This window comes from Podarcis liolepis (assembly GCF_965112155.1).
Source record: "Podarcis liolepis genome assembly, chromosome: 13".
Lineage (NCBI taxonomy): Eukaryota > Metazoa > Chordata > Lepidosauria > Squamata > Lacertidae > Podarcis > Podarcis liolepis.
Window position 1 is genome coordinate 7709997 of NC_139573.1, and position 17864 is coordinate 7727860.

The 17864-nt window shown below is 43.3% G+C and overlaps 1 gene segment (V, D, J or C); it reads right to left on the bottom strand.

Moving 5' to 3' along the window:
- LOC310691390 (Ig mu chain C region-like) overlaps nt 1-17864 on the bottom strand; it is an 81400-nt gene that overhangs the window by 14010 nt on the left and 49526 nt on the right. The window contains exons 2-4 of the C gene segment in view: nt 12077-12382; nt 11010-11333; nt 9868-10203 (exon numbers count right to left, since the gene is read on the bottom strand).

Sequence of the window (17864 nt, forward strand, 5' to 3'; positions counted from 1 at the left end):
GGCAGCCAGGTTCAAGCCACCACGGTCTGTTTCTTTGGGAAAGTCATCTCTGCCGTATGAAGCCTTCAGAGTTTTCCCTAATGTTCACAGAAACTGCCCTCCAAAAGAAAATTGTAGCTAGTGATGTCCTTGGGACTAACATGATGGTTTTAAAACAGATGCAGTACATTGTTGTGGTTGAGTGATGTCTGGGGTACGGGCTATAATTGGAATCCCAAGATGCCCACATGAAGGTTGGCTCAGAGAGAACTTCCTCTTTCCCTATTATAGTTTGTCTTGCCTTGTTTACTTGTTTTCAAACTTCAGAAATTTGGTTGGTGGGAAAATCTGGCAAAACAGCCTCCCTCCACATTCACACACAACACCCTCTAACATTATTTATTTAAGAAATGAATAAAATCCTGAATTATCACTTGCTGCAAAGAGTTGTCTAGGCAAAGTATATGTGATAAAGAAATCAACTATTCCAGAGCATTAAAAACACTGAAAGCAGATACCTCAGGCGGGACTAGGCCTTACCCCCAGAGGCCTTGAATTTATTTTTGTTATCTAATTCCATATCACTTTTCAGGGCTGCCAAACACTTTCCAATTTTCATGTCATGCAACTGGGAGGGTGCAATTTCCCCCAGGTTGCTTTGGCATCAAGATGTTCACATGAAGAAATCACTTCCAATTGAGCAAACTCTTTGATGCACATCACCTCCTGTACCATTCTGAGGAGTTTTTAAAAAGTCACTCCTCATGTGGAGGGAGTGCTGCCCTTGGGCAAGTTGCTTTTGGGTTGCTTTTGAATTATGCTCCACGCTAATCCATCGGAGGAAAAATACCATTTTAGTTTGCAGTTTTCATGAATGCATGTGGCGATGGGGCAGGAAAAGAGCAATGGAACTGGCACTTTCAAAGTGACGGGCTGGTACAGTGGAGGCGGGAAGTCGTGGTGAGCCTCCCGTCCCTACCCCGTGCCCTCCTGAGGCAGGGGAAGGAGGAAGAGAGAGTGTCTTAGTTCTGTCACTAACCCCTAAAAATGACTCTGTGTGACATATCCTCCAGCATTCCTTAGATGAAAATGTCCCTATTTTCATCTAAGGCATGTTGCAGTGTTTGCTATGTACACAGAGACAGGCAACATTGTCTATGTGGTCATCTAACTACACAAACCTGATTTTTTTTTGGGGGGGGGGAATAACAGGTGTGGATAAAATTTGCCACCTGGGTAGAAATGGTAAATCTGGATTGCTCCTCACCAGATACAGCAGGAATGAGTAATGGCTGCTGCTAGTGGGAGTGAATGTGGTTATCTAGGCCTCTGTCTGGCCTTTGTGACTCTCCCAAGGCCACCCGGTTATGACCCACCTTTTCACTCTCTTCAGGTGCTTTTGATTGGCTGGAATATGTGATAATGTAATAGCGTACGGTCTGGCCCTGAATTGGGTTCCTCCTGGATTGCCATTGAAAAGGAGTGGCTCAAGGGGAAAACAGCTCAAATATGTGTTTTCTAGGTATGGCACAAGCAGGAGTGTGGATGCGTCCTAACTTTCAAAAGCTAAAGTATAATCTACTATTGAAAGATGTTAGAAAAGACTTAAAGACTTGGACGCAGACAGGTCTATCATGGACTGGCCATATTCCACATTGAAATTAATGAAATTCCTTCCAGTAGCACCTTAAAGACCAACTAAGTTAGTTCTTGGTATGAGCTTTCGTGTGCATGCACACTTCTTCAGTTGTTGTCCCAAGGTTTTTATTTTTGTTTCTCCATTTATCTCCATTTATCTATCCCCAGACTTGTTCAAAAAGTGGCAAAAGCTGTTCATCCAATTTGTATATTTAGGGAGTCATTTGAGGCTGAGATCCTCAGTCGTACACCATTGTACACAAAAATGTTCTGAAGTCCATCTTCAACCCAACTCCTGTGTATGGCATAAAAGGTGTTTGCATCTAGCACCTCCAATCTCCTCTCTGAGCCCATTCATACTACAACCTCTGTTCCACTCCGAGGAGGGAGGTTTAATATATAATGTTTGAAAACATGCAGGGTTATACAGGCTGGAAGGTGTTTTTTTTTAATGATGGGGGCATGCACCTGATAGGCGAATAAGTTATACATGAATTAGGGAACAGAAAGATGTGATGGCTGTCAGGAGCTTGTTCTACATTCGAGTAGGACACTGGCAGAGACACATGCCCAGCTGGCATGTTCTCTCCCTCCTGGTCGATCGTTCGGGAGCTTCATTAGCTTTCTTCAGCCTGAACATCACAGCGACCAATGCCACCAGATACCGACACACTTAGGGATCCGCAGAGTCTTCGCAGCTTGCATAACAGACCTCAGCAACTCAGCATTTTGACTAATCTACTTTATTTGCATATAAACACACACGGAGCACTGCAACATGGCTCCCTCTCTCTCTAGTATCAGGCAGCAAAGAAAAAACAAAGGACAATAGTCCCACTTCACAGAACACAGTAACACAAACATCCTGTCTCCGTCACTTCCCACTTTGTGGAGTCAAAACATACACCATCATGTGAAAGACAACAATCCCATGACTGCAATCATGGAGCAGGAATTCTAACAATGGCTGCACTTGTACCAGGCACTTCACTTCATCTTGAACCCAACAATTAGTCCACAAGCAACCATGTCTTTAGCAACATTGGGAAATATGATTCTCATCACGAATCTGACTCCAGAAAAGATGTTATCTACAAAATACTCGGTGATCTCTAATTAGGTCTGATTGATTCAACGAAACAAGTTTGGGAGTTGGATTTGTGAATAGAGCTGGAGAAAGCAGACGGGTGTAATACGTGGGCCAAAAACGCCGCTAAGGTCTGTCTCCAGTAATATCAGAGAAAACACACTCAAAATTCTGCCTTGGTGGTATTTAACTCCACAAAAGGGCAGTCACATGGACCCATCCTCCTTTCCCCTGTGATGGAGTCTGTACCCTCCATCAGTCCCTGACTGTATATGGTAAGTGGTTGACATGTAGCAAACACCACCCATTCTGGATGAATATTTTCAATGAAATAAATCTCATAACACAACAGACTGTGCATTGCACACCACAGTTGGCTTTAATGAGCACCTTTATCGAGCATTGATCAAGACCTACAACACAAAGAACTAATTACATTCCTCCTTGTGGTGGCTTGGCAGCATATTGTGCAGAAATGGAAAAATCTGGGTCATCTTCAACTCTCTCCGTGGAGACAGAACATGTGGATGGTAGCACTGATGGAGAAACTAGCTAAGTATGTTAAAGTATTAAACGTTCCTCAAGACTCAGATGACTTTATAGAAGCATGGCATCCGCTCTTACAACAACGAAGGTATCTAGCATCTGCCAGCTACCCATGTTCACCTGTGGTGTAATGCATTTTAGTTATAAAAAGGGTGTTTCTTGAATAAACTGAACCCTTTCTTGCCTCTGGATGCAGTGTGGGATACACTTAAAACTAGAAAATTAGTTAGAGTAACAATTCAGAAGGAATGTAAAATGTTCATGTGAAATGTAAGCTTAATGTACAACAGGATAAAGGCAAACATTCTGTTTGGTATATGTGGTACAATACTCTGTCTACTGCATTCAGAGTTGAAATTGCATTATCCTCTTTTTGGGTTTAGACTAGGTAGGCAACAATAGCTAAAACGAAATATGACCACGACAGAGTCACAGCGATGAGTGGTATGCAATGCTAGTACTAAATCAGAGTAGACCCATTGGAGTTAAAATGGATAATTGAGTTTAATTAATTTCAGTAGGTCTGCTTTAAGTACACACACACACACACACACACACACACACACACACACACAAACACACTGAATGGAGGCAAAATTATAGCATACATGTTTGAAGGATAAACAACCAGTCCAATAGGTCCAGTTCAAATGGAACACTGGCAGCAAAAGGCCATGCATGTCTAGTCATATATTAGTCCCGTTTAGTTTGATAGGACTTGCTCCCAGATACATGATGAGACAAAGCGAGACAGAAATGTCATCTGTCCAGTCGACCTTCCCCCAAAAGTGAAGGGAGAAATATTAAGTCCTTGATTATGCTGCTGATGAAAGAAACCGAAAGAATATACAGTCCTTTATGTTAGGCAACTTATTGTCCCTCTTCATATGACCCTTCACTTTGTTATTTCACCTGGAATTGGAAAACAACCATAATTAATGTTTGCCTGGACAAAAAAAAAGCCGTACAGCCCTCCACTCTTTCACAACTTGCTGTCCCATTCATCACTGCGATTTAGTGATGCAATAAAACTCTATTCCAATAGCATGGGGTGATATTTTTATTGGGCAATCAGAACTGGCAGGGCTCATCTACCTCACTCACAGTTAGATGGTTAGATCTGCAGAGGGTCTATATGAAATTGCTGAAATAAAATATCCACACAGTGAGGGGGAGAGTTTAATCTACATTTCTGAAAAATAGTCCTATGTTTACATGATATACACACATTACTTGTCTAAGAATAATAGTCCTTTGACTTATAGAACCCTAACGCTTTGCAAAATACAGTGGTACCTTAGTTTATGAACTTAATCCTTTCCTGAAGTCCGTTCTTAAACCAAATCTGTTCTTAAACTGAGGTGCGCTTTCCCTAATGAGGTGAGGCCTCCCACCACCAGTGCCCTTCCACTGTTCAGTTTCTGTTTGTAGACCGAGGTAAAGTTCGCAAACCGGAACACTACTTCCAGTTTTGCGGAGTTCGTAAACAGGATTGTTCTTAAACTGAGGTACCACTAAATCGTATTTTCTTGAACCTTAGTTTGGTCTCACCCCCTTGAAAACCATTGTAGTTTCTTACCCTACCCTACCAGCTATAAGTGAGTTACTATTGGTCCTCAGTTGCAAAGCATGATCAAAGGCCTCTTGCTTCAGAACCCCCTGTTGCATTTTACCTTGATGACAGTCACGGTGACACTGTAGAAAAGGCTCACGAGGAAGAAAATGATGAAAGTGGAAAGGATCGATGACAGGCTTTCAAGCTCTTCATCGTCGTCAGCATCTATGAACCCATCTAGGTAAGCTTTGGACAATACATGCAGGTCAGATTCTTCTGGAGTTTAGAAAGATGGGGAGGTCTCAGTGTAGCAAAGTGACACAGGAGGGAAAAGTAGGTTACTTTTGTGGGGAACTGGGAAAGGAATGTGAAAGAGGCACACTGAGAAACAAGACAATTCCATCTTTAGACTGGGCAAAATCCAATCTTGACAATGCCAAGTGGCGTGTGGAGTCGGGGATAGGCAGGTGAAAGAGGAGTTGATTTAGCAAAGGGATGGAACGGTGACATGCTGCACCAAAGGGCAAAATCACAGATGTTGCAAATGCTTTAGTGTCTCTGCCTTTGGTTGTGCTGGCAACATGGTGCGGATTTGGCCTATATCCAACATGAGCTGAGCTCATGTTGAGGGAACTATAGCACTTTTAGGAGTTCTGCATGGCACAGCTTACTTGCTGAAAGGAGTCAAGGAGCCCTTTCTCCAAATGATGCTCTCTAAACCACATAGAGCCCTCAGTAGTTTTGCAATAACTGAACACCCAGCCCAAATGATTTTTGTGTCTTCTTGACAGCATTGGATATTGTACTGTATTATAAGTTGCAAGCAGAGCCTATCATACTGATTTTTGTTAAAAATTTTTTTTTTGCAGTGTTTAGGATCCGTGAGTGGACAGTAATATTGAAATGCACTCTTCAGAGGGAAGAGATGTCTCAGCCTTGAGGTGCATTTTTGAGAGTTTATCTTATGAATCACACATGGGTTTCATTTGGAATTTTCCAACCAATGGTCTGCCACAGAATATGGCTCTCCACCTTCCAAAATGATTGAATGTTTTAGCATTTTGTGCAACACTTAGGAACCTACAAATTGCCTTCCAGTGAGTATCTCAACTGTTGCTAGTAGTGCACATGAGATAGAATGAGGGATAAAGTAGCTTGCCCAAAGCCACAGTATTCTTTGTAACTTTGGCGAAGGTTGAACTTACATTTATAAATTCAGAACTCAGCTCATTCCGTTATACTGGTGTGCTGTATCTTGTGAACATGAGTGCAGTTACTAGCCTCGCCTATCCCCTGTAGATTCCTTTCAGATTTTATCCTCAGCAATACAAGTGCACAATCTAAACCTTTGTTTAACAGAGGCAGATGGTGGGTTTAGAGCAGTAAGGTGTCAGTAGAACAAATTACTCAAATCACATGCTACAGGAGAAGGCAGTTCCCACTCCAGGAGCACTAACTATCCAATTTAACCTGTCTCCAAATATGAAAGGAAGCTGAGCATCAATAGAACCCATCTGCTGGCTGTTCCCAAAAGAAATTGCATTGGGCTGCAACTCATTACCAAGAAACAATGACTGAAGTTATCAAGGTGTTCTCCATAGCTTCCACAATCTGCTGTGGACTGAGATGCTTCTCAGTTACTCCTCTGCTGTCTACATCCACCATTTCCAAGAAGGAGTGGGAAATGGTTCTGAGTGGGAAGGACGATGACTGCACTTTTGTCAAACTGAAATGAAACAACTGGCTTAGTTTTGTCCTATGTGTCTCTCTTGCTGTGCCTTGGGAGAGAATTAAAGAGTATTGGTGTGCAACTGGTATTCAGAGACATATTGCCTTCAATAGCAGAGGTGGAGCCCAGCCATTGTGGGTAGTAGCCATTGTCAGTCATAACAAATGCAACCATCACATTTTTCTTTACTTTGTATTAGCAGAGGTTTAGATTACTTCCTATGTTAATGAAGCTCTAGATCTTTTCATCACAATGGACAAAGTGATTTTTGGAAATTGCAGTGCTACTTTTTTCAAGTTTTAGATGATCACGGACAAAGTGATGATCCTTTTTTTTAGGTATATACTCTAGCATTTGCAAAGAAACCTCAAATATGCAATTCACTGACACATGGGAAACTTCTCTGATGGCATCAATGCCACTATTATCATATTGTGCATTTGGAACTTGTTAAATGTGTGCTGTGGTGAACATAAATGGAAGCATCCAGTGTCCTAGGTCCACCTAAATTGTGATTGTTTATGCACACATGTTTTAATATTTTCTTTAGTCTTTGCTTTGAGATGCAATACAAAAATAAAGATAAGATGGATCAGGGTTGCAGAATGATAAACCCGTGTGTGCTTGCAGAAACTGAAAACGACTGCTTTCTATGCATGATATTTATAAATATTTATTTGTGCGTCAGTGTGTTGATATTAGAAGAACTCTGCTATCATGTTATATTAATTTTTTTGTGTGCTTATGTAAATGTTTTTGCAATGTCATTGCTGTGTGAGAAAGACAGGAGCACTTCCAGCTGTTCTAGTGGGAAGGCTGTTCCTTGTCTGTGCAATTTGTTGGCTACTTCCACACGATGTCATTAGCATTGAAATGCTACCATAATCCCTCCTTTAAAATGGATTTACCTTTAACTTTTTTGGGGGGGAAATCCCCACTAAGTTAAAAAAGTGTTGCCAAAATTGGTGTTTTTGTGTTGGTGTTAAGCCCCTTTTTCAAAGCACCTGCAAAGCGTGGACGTAGGGTTCCCTCTGAAGAGCCATCAAAGATGTCAATTTGCTTTTACAACCACACTTTTAAAAGCAACACACAAGACATGTCATAAAACACTCTCTGCATGGTCCTGAGCTGCTTCTTTTGGTTCTTTAGGGGAATTTTACACTGTAACATCCTTGGATTGCTCTAAATTAAGCAACAACATCAGCACCATTATATCCTTAGGAGTGAAATAATAAATGTGTGGTCCTAGACACCTAAAACAGATATTCTCTGTCCCACATGGAGGAATTAATCATTTTGAAGAAAGACTACAGTGACGTTTGTGTTTGTGGAGAAGAGAAAGTAATGGGAGACAAAGCTATAAAAGTAAAGGCCGAAGAGCTAGCAAGGGAAAGGTATGGTGAGGTTGGCAAATCTGATACTTGCAATGCTATACACAAGGGAGGGCTGGGTGTCTAACTGGGTGTCTAATGTCTAATGCTTTTATCATCCCTTGAAAATTCCAGATCATAGCTGAGAAAATGCTGAGAGTGGAAGCTTTATATCCTATCAAATTATTTTTTTTATCCTTTTATCGGAATTTCCAACAACAATCCAGATTTGTCTCCTTTCTTTATTTCAAACTATTGTTTTATTTCAGAAAGATGTGGCCAGTTAATTCTACATCATTTAGGGCACATCACCCCTCTTTTCCCCCACAAAAAGGCCAATAATTAAACAAATGGAGACACAAAAAAGGAAAATAGATGCTGGTAGAATTAGGGAGATGTGAAAGATATGCAGGAGGCTTGGCAACAATGGCTATTGGCAAGTGCTGGCGGTGTCGGAGAGCACGAGGGAGACGTTGACAATGGTTGGTTTACCCGTATTCTTGTCTATGGTCTTCTGGGACGTCTGGAGGGGCAACATCTCATGCCCCACCATGCAAGTGTAAGTAGTTCCAGAATTCCACTCTTCTGCGTTGACGTTCAGCATGCTATAGGCATAATACCGCTTGGGTGCCTTGGACTCCTGGGTGGCTGTGCTGGTGAAGTATTTGGAAGCATCCACCGGCTCATCATTCCGCAGCCATTTGACAAAGAACTCAGGAGGGGAGAAATCTTTCATCAAACAAGTGACGGTGGCTGTTTCCTGCAGAGCCAGCTGATCCGAAGGAGGAGGAAGGATGTAGATATGTGGAGCAGAGGGGTTGCCATCTGGAAGGTTAAAGGAGGGTGTGTGTGAAGAGAATATCAAATGCATGGTTTTGTTTTTTAAGTACATTGCTAACCATCTTTCCCCCCTTTCCTTTTCTTAACTATGACCTCATTTGTATGGTTTGAGAGAGTCAGAAAAACATGTGAGAAGATTGGTAGAAGCCTTCTAGGAGGTGAAATGGACAATGACCAAAGATGACCAGATCAGAGATGTGATGCAATGGCTTTCTATATCTGGATTTTTATTAAAGACTGTGGTGGCATGGTCCACTGCTTTGTGTGTGTAAAAAGAGTGGAAGAGCATAAGCGAGACAGAGAGACTATGGCTTACAGAGATGGTCCCATGAAGTAAGTGGGGACAAACTCATATCTTCATTGCTAAGGTGGGCTGAGAATAGGGCAGGAGTCAGCAACCTGCAGCCCATGGGCCACAAGGGGCCCACAGGGGTTATTTAAATGGCCCATGAGTCGCCCCCAAACCGAGCTGCCCGCTTGGCGAGCCCCCATGTGCTGTGTTAAACCGGTGCAGCATGGAGCAGGGACTCATTTCTGCTGCACTGAAAATCACGTCTGTGCATGTGCAGATGCCGAAAATCTCGTCTGCGCAGATGCGATCTGGCCGACGGAGCGATCTCCGCGGGAGTGAACCAGCCCAGGAGAGGTAAACCTTGCTGACCCCTGGAGTAGGGGCTTCATCTACTCTAAGAGCAGCCTCATATAACTTATAACCCATTAAGTCATATGGATTTTTTGACAGCATGCTGGGGGCTAAGTTGATGTTTCTTTTTGTTGCCCTTAGGCACACAGAAGCCCATACTGTACATGTCCACTGGGCAGGCATTGGAAGGATAGCTTATTAATTCCAACAATGATTGCTTAGATTCAGATGCGTGTTAAATCCCTCTTCCGCAAACTGGTGTCCTCCAGATGTTTTGGACCACAAAGCTCATCAGTCCCAGCCACTAAGCCCCATATTTGCTGATTTTGGAAGTTATAGTCTAGAACATCTGGGGAGACCACCATGTTAGGATAGCTTGTGTTAAATGATTGTGAAGACAGAATGAAACTGCTAAAATCAATGACACCGAGGGTCGCTTAATTTTTTTTTTTTTTGAGCCGATGTAAAATAGGCACCTACCTTGAGGCTTGCGCAGGGACCTGACTTCCATTGAAGGAAATAAATCTGGGTGAATAATTTTGCAGTTGAAAGTTTCTCCTTTTTCCCACTCGTCGACACACACAGTAGCTACTGCATCTGCGTATATCAGATCACTGTTTTCTTCATCATGGTACGTTTCCAGTGCAGTATCCAGGGGTTTGTCATTGGATGCTCTTGTCCAGGTGATGTTCAGCTCCTTAAGGTCTTGCTCATCGGGTATGTTGGAAATTCTGCAGGTCAGCTTGGCTGACTTGGTCTGGTAAATATCAGCATAGGAAGGTTGGATGGTCTCAACTGTGACAGGGATGGAAAGACCTAAGAAGAAGAGCATTGAGATCCATAGTAGGACAACACTTATGACAACCTCAACATATATTTGATTCAAACATCCAATGTCTTCAAAGAGTTCCATTGCTTATGTCCAAGTCAGAATAATTTCCCTTCCCACAATAGTGCCATATTCAAGGGGTTTGTGTGTGAGGGCTTCTGGATGGGAGACCTTGCTAGTTGCTGCACAAGTTCCTTTCCTTGGTGATCCACTGATTTGCCAGAGTCAATGATTCTACACTGTGCTCTTGGTAGAATCCCAAATGCACAAGGCATTCATTTGCAATGAATCCATTGAAGGAAATCTTCAATGGATCAGATTCCTTGTGATCAAGAATCACAAGGAAATTTGATTCCTCCCCCCACTAAAAATAATGTCAGAATTGGATCAGCAGAAAGTATGGGGACCATGAGTACCATAACATAGACTGAGGTGTCACATAACACTGAAGCCAAGGTTGGATCTACGTATCTCAGCAGTATCCTAGCATATGCTGAAGGATAACATTGCCGGACTATAGTGCTTAAGTGCCTTCAGACCTTGCCGTAAAATCTGCTTACCTATTATAATTCTGCTTTCTAGAGGATTTTCAACTCTTGTTGAGCGTTTTGGCATATGTAGATTTTCATGAAATCTTACCTCCGTTTTAGCCCAAAGCTAATATTTCTCCCGTGTTCAGAATGCAACCATATATACTGAGCTCTCCTTCCTTATGGCAGAAATGAAAGATGTCCCTGTTGTCTTGAATGTTTCAATCGGCTTTCCGGTGCTCTGATGGAATATAATAACTTACCGCCACAAATAAGGGGTCTGCTGATGTTCTTTATCCCACTGAATCTCTCATTGGACACTTTGCAGGAGAACTTCTTGCCATTGTCCCAGTCGTTCTTGGTGATTGTTAGCTCACTCCTCACGCTGTACCTGCGCTTTGAGATCCGTATGGTGGTGGGCTCATCAGATTCAATAACTTTTCCATCCCTCAGCCACTGGATTGTGGTCTTCTGAGTGTGCAGATTTATAGCAGTGCAGGTGATGGTGGCATTCAAGGGGGACCCCGCAAAATCCTTTAGGAGTGGTGCGCTGATGATAATGTTAGGCGGAGAGTCTGGGCACACTACTGCAGAAGGAAGGAAAGTGGCAGAAGGTAAACAAATTTATTGCAGATGAATCCAGCAACTCAAGGGGAACTGCAGATCCAGGTATATCGAGGAACCCTCATTCACAAGACTCATGAGATTGTCTTCTAGAAGGTTGTGCGTCTAGACAAGCATTTCCCAATCCATTTCAATGGCTTCATCCCACAGAGTGAAGGCTCACTCTCAGAATGAATGACAGTGTAAGAGCACATGACTAGTTCATTTCCCATGCTACAAGGCAATCGTATCCTATTCACCTATATCTTGGATTAGGGGCCAGGTTTCAAACGGATTTGAAACGCTTTCCCTCTTTTACATAAATTAATCTTCACCCTATGCAGAAAAGCATTAGTTCTGAACTTAGGTAATTATTCAGTGTGTTAAGAATACAGACAGGTATGTGGTCCTTTGGGAACTAGCTAGTTATAGGGTTGCAATATTTGGAAGGGCAAAAAAGAACACACACACACACAAATACTGCTGATGCAACAGGGAAATCCAGACATAAGGGAACCCTAGCTAGTTATTGAATGGAAGATATATCGCAAGATTATCACAAGAGGTCACTTCCCATAAAAGACCATGCAGAAATCAAGCATTTGGTCTTTTAAGAGTTCCCTAGCACTTTCTGACTCCTTTATGCTAATCTCCTGGTTTGAGCTGCTGTTGGCTGCTGGGAAATCTTGGTTTTTTTGTAGACAACAAGTCAAATAAATTCACTTACTCGGACGGACAATTTCTTCTGTTCTGTTTCCAAGAGAGTGAGCAGCCTTGCAGTAGAATGGATTAAAATGCTTCCAAGCTGCGGCAGGGACAACTGCCTTGGAGCTTGCAGTGAAAGTCCCACGGGAGTTGAAGAAAGAAGGAAATTCCGTAAACTCGATTGCCTCGTCTTCATCGTTATCCCAGGAGAAAGTGAGTGAGCCAGGCAGGAAATCCTGGGCCAAGCAGCCAATAGTGATGTTTTCATTGTTGGAGATACTCCCAGAAGATGGAATGAGAGGAAAGACATGCGGGGCAGATTGGCAAGCTGAGGAAACAAATAATAATAATAATAATAATAATAATAATAATAATAATAATAATAGGTTATTTGGGGGAAGATGCTTCATTTTTAGCTGGGATTGCTTATCTGAGCTGAGCTATTTTAATTATCTCTCAATGTTTAAAATTGTTTTAACTGCTTTTATTTATAACTTTAATATTTATTGTAAGCTGCTTTGAGGTTTTCCTACAATCAAGCAGTATATAATTTTTGTTAAATAAAATAAAATACATAAATCTAGGCCAGGTCCTTGGGCGCATTCTACCTCTGACCGCCCAAGATTCTGTGGTTGCATTTCTGACAGGTTGGACAGTTTAGCCAACTTAAAAAACACCCACTTCTTCAACCTTATTTTGATAAGACCTTTACACAGGATGGCTTCTTCATCGACACTTCCACTTGTCCCATCACTATCTCCAGGGAAAAAAAACCACAGTTATTTATCACTGAATTAGAACAAACATCAATCAGTTTTTCTGTGGATTGTTCTGATTCAGGGGCGAACAAGTTTTCTTGGGAGATTTGGCAGGGATAAACTATAGGACCCATACTCAGAAAGTAGAACTTATGATTTCTAGACACAGGACAAGCCCCATCTCAACCATTGGATCCATTCTACTGATCTTCACCAGACAAGCGTTAATAAAACAGTGGGTATGAATATTCAGGCCTCAGCTGTACTTTCGTCTCTTCCTCACATGTCTCTCTTCAACTCCCTTTTCCCCATCTCAGCTGTCACATCCCAACAACTTTCCCAGGCATAGGTAATCTCGGCCCTCCAGATGTTTTGGGACTACAATTCCCATCATCCTTGACCACTGGTCCTGTTAGCTAGGGATCATGGGTGTTGTAGGCAAAAAACATCTAGAGGGCCAAGTTTGCCTATGCTTCATGTTTCCTAACTGACAATTAACTCACCACTCTATAACCTCTGGCCAATCAGCATCTGCTATCATCCAGCCCAATCGGAATAAATTTATCTAACTCTAACAAATTTTCAAAGAAATTCTCTCTCACACCCCACAACCAATCACTAAGCATCTATTGCTATTTGAAATATGTACCATATTCTTACACCATGCCAGTCATGGCTTCTCCTAAAGAATCCTGGGAGGTATAGTTTGTCAATGGTGCGGAGAGATGTTAGGAGACCGCTAGCCCCCTCCCAGAAGTATAATTTCTGGAGTGGTTTAACAACCAGCCCCTCTCAAAAGGGAACTTTGGCAGCGATAACACTTTGAGGTGAATGGGGGCCTCCTTTTGCCTCTCAGCACCCTTAACAACAAACTACAGCCCCCAGAATTCTTTGGGGGAAGCCATGACTGTTTAGAGTGGTATTGGAACGCTTCAACTGTATAGTGTGAATGTGGTCATCCGAATAACAATACAAGGCCTCGAACTCTGGCAGTCACAGAAGTCGCAGAATATCTTCCCCTTCAAAACATATATACACAGAGAGAGATATACAGCACTTGTGCAGGAGCCTTCACAAAGAAGGGACTTGAGACTGGTTCACCTCCTAGCTAAGTGCTGATTCCACAAGGGTACTGAGTGAGGAGAGCTTAGATGCCTCACAGCTTTTCCAGAATTGGTGCTGAAGGCTTATGTGTTTCTTGCCAAGCTTAAGGGAGGCTGGGACAAGACCAGTTGCTCCCACTGGCCTTCCTGAAGCTATTAATCTCCCTCACAGATGGGTGTCAGGTACCAGAAAATGCCCAGCTCCCTATTAGATTTCTCTGTGGTGGGTTGTCAGTTGGCGAACTGTTTAGTGGGTACAGTGGTACCTCGGGTTACATACGCTTCAGGTTACATACGCTTCAGGTTACAGACTCCGCTAACCCAGAAATAATACCTCGGGTTAAGAACTTTGCTTCAGAATTAAGTACGTAACCAGAGGTACCACTGTATTCATTTACTTATATGTTAAATTTCTGCCTCATCCCTTTCATCCCAGTGGAACAACAGTAGCAAAAAGATATAAATTAATTAAAACACTAAAAACATATAAAAACATTTAAACATGAGTCACAGCAACACCATATATTTAAAGCACAGGGCTTCCCTCAAATAACATTGGAAACCTTTGTTTACCGCATGCAGAACTACAATTCCAGCTGAGAGCTGTAGTCCTGTGAGTGGTAAACTACATTTTCAGGGTTTTGCAGGTGGAGGGAGGGAAAGCCATATGCTTTAAATGTATAGTGTACAATAGATATGCACAATCCTCAGAGCTAATAATTTCAGGGTTGTCAAGGACAATGTCTTTCAACCATCAAATGTGGGGATGAACAACAGTATTTTTAAATCCCTCCTGAATGAGGGAGACAGATGCAATTCACCAGGGAGGGCATTCTACAAATAGGGAACCACCATCGAGAAGGCCCTGCCAGTGCCAACTAGGCAGCACCCACAGCAGTGCCATTAACAGGCCTTCCCTGCTGATCATAGATCTCAAATGGTCATTACTGTGTGAGGCACCCATAAAGTTGCATTACTAGCATGCAAAGTCCTAAACAGCTTGGGACACAGTATTTAAGAGTCCCAAGCTGTATTATTATTATTATTATTATTATTATTATTATTATTATTATTATTATGGCTTTGCATGTTAGTAGTGCAGTTTTATGGGTGCCTCACACACCTGCAAGTTGTCCCCCACCATCAAGCTCTCAGTGTGTTGAGCAGCTGCTTTCAGACACACTAGAGCAGTGGCCTCCAGCTGTTTTGGGGCTACAATTCCCATCATCCTTGACCACTGGTCCTGTTAGCTAGGGATGATGGGAGTTGTAGTCCAAAAACAGCTGGAGGGCCAAGTTTGGCCATCACTGCACTAGAGAGATCTCCACAGCTTTCTGAGAACTGCATCACTTACACTTGAGTCTACAACACCAGAAAGGAGTCAGCTGAGACCAGCGGCTCCCACCAGTCTTCCAAAAGATAACACTCACATGAGAGGCGCTGGTGCTGTTGTGCAAACCCAACCACCTAGAGGTTTGCAGAAAGCAAGGGTAGATATTATCTTAAAACCCTTTAGGTGAGTGTTGGTTGCTCATCAGCATTCTCATACTTCTCAGCTAAATGGAGAAGTCTGGAGTGTTTGGGGAGGCTAGTGAGATCTCTTGGAAACTGGACATAAGGCAAGCATATAAATAACTCAATGACCTTTCCAACTCTACAATTCTATGACATACCTACCTGCTCTATGCTGGCCTTCCACAAGGGTAAAGAAAGGCAGTGGCTTGCCCCTAGGTTTTCCTAAAGCTGCTCCTTAGCTGGCAGAGTTAATTTGAAGCCCCTACCATTTCTGAACCTGATCTGTAGTTGGGTGACTATCACACCAGTCTTCCATCCTTGCGCCTGTATCATTCCAATTTTAGTATATGTGCTGCCGAAGCGAGCACTATCACACCATTCTTCAAGGGGAGCACTGGCTTTCAGAGACCCACATTGCTCTCCTAGCCCTTTCAGGAAGGTCCATAGTTCAGTGGTGAAGCATCTTCCAGTGGTCCCTCCCAGGACTCCCAATTAGCTAGGGGGCTTGCAAGTTGCTCAGCTGAAAAGCACTTAAGAAACCCAGCAGCAGTTGTACATTGGGGTACAGGGGTAGCTCAGTGGTAGAGCAGGGATAGCACAGGTCAGTGATGGAACATTTGCTCTGCACACAGGAAACCTCATGTTTAACTCACAGAACCTCAAGGTAAGGTTGGAATATATTCCTGGGCTGAAACCCCAGAGAGTCGCTATCTGGGGTCTAGGGGTGAAGCACACTGCTTCAGAGAAACAAGAGAGCCTAGTACTCTTCACTGGGCTGAATGGAAGGGACAGCACATATTCCTGCTTACACTATTGGCGGGGAGGAGCAGAAGCTGGTTGCTACCTTAGAAGTTTACTGAAAGCTACTATTGAGCTCAGATCTTGCACACCTGCCAGTAAAGTTGCAGGCTGTAGGGAGGCCCAGGTGCTCTCTCTGCAATCTCTGTCTTACCTAAGCCCGGAGCCACACAGCTCTCCAAGCCAAGTGCTTGATTTTAAGGAAGGTTGAGATCCCTAGCATTCCTCCAGTCTTTCTAGTGGTGTGTTGGTTGGAGCGCAACACTTGAAAGCTTCCTTATCCCAGCTTTGGAGAAAAAGAGGGAGGAGAGTGGAAGGCGCCCAGCAGTTACTCCTAGCCTTTGTAAATCTGCAGCCCAACAGGCTGCCAAACCTTCCCCCAGCTGACTACTGGCCATTGTAGAGAGTTGCTCCCCTGCTTCAGGTATAGCTCCTGTAGATCTGAATGGCTTGTGTGCTTCTCAGCTGAGCACTGAGCTTCTGAGATCCCAGGAGCTTACCCCATGATTGTTCCCAAAGGCATAGCTGAGCAGAAGTCATCCCACTCTTCCTGAGCTCAGCACTGAGCTTCAGAAAGACACCAGCTGCTCCCTCAACCTCTGCACTAGTCTAAGTAGCTTGCATTTATCCCAGGTCAGAGGTTAGCTACAGAAAAGCTATGAGGATGCTGGGAACTTCTTCCATCAGCTCAGAGAAGAGTCACCCAGCCCTGTTGCTTCCTTGGCCTAGCTATAGCTGCTATGGATCTGAAAGAGCTAGTATCTCACGAGTAGGTGGTGTGCTTCAGAGAAGCTAGGAGTTCCCCCTCCCATTATTTCCAAAGCTGTAGCTGAAGGAGCCAAAATCCTCTTTTCCCTAGCTGAGCACTCCTGATTATTGCTGCTATCTGAAAGGCTTGATGCTGTTCTAACTGACTGGTGAGTTTCGGAGAAGGTAGTGGGTTGCTGGGTGCTTTCCCTAACATTTCAAAAGCTGCAAAGGATCAGGGTGCCACCCAGCTCTTGCATACTCCACCCCCAACTGAGCACTGGATGTCCAGAGAGGTTCCAATAGATTTTCTTGCCCTGCCTAGAGGCCATAGATACCTCAATGGGCAATGGATGTAGAAGACTTGTACGTCTCCCAGCTGAGCTTCTGCAGTGTTGCCTCTCAAAGGGGTGCTGCTGACTAAAAAGGCTTCCTTCTGGTCACAATTTAGGGATGGAGGAGGACATGCAGTATTCCAGCCAGAAGACCTATAATTCATTTTGGGCCTTGCACATCTCCCCATAGAATGCCGGCTCCCCAGGGGCATCCCCATTGCTGTGCATGTCAAAGCAGAGGGGTGAGGAGAAAGGTTACTGATACCAGGAATATATATCAAATTGTGAGAATTGAAATCAATCAACATTTCACATTAAATATCCCAGAGAAGCAAGTGGCTTATCTGAGCATCTTGCAGGCAGCCCAGTAATTCCCTACTCCTCCCCCTTAAGCTGTCAGCTAAAAAGTTGGCCTAAGTGTTGGGCTGATGGATTGCAAGTAGACTACCTTCCAGTGTGCTGCAAAGATCACATGCAGCAGCTCCAAGCTGAACATGGGCCTAAGGTGGCTATTGGGGAGTTTTTGTTATGTTTAAGTCTCTCTTGAGCTCAGC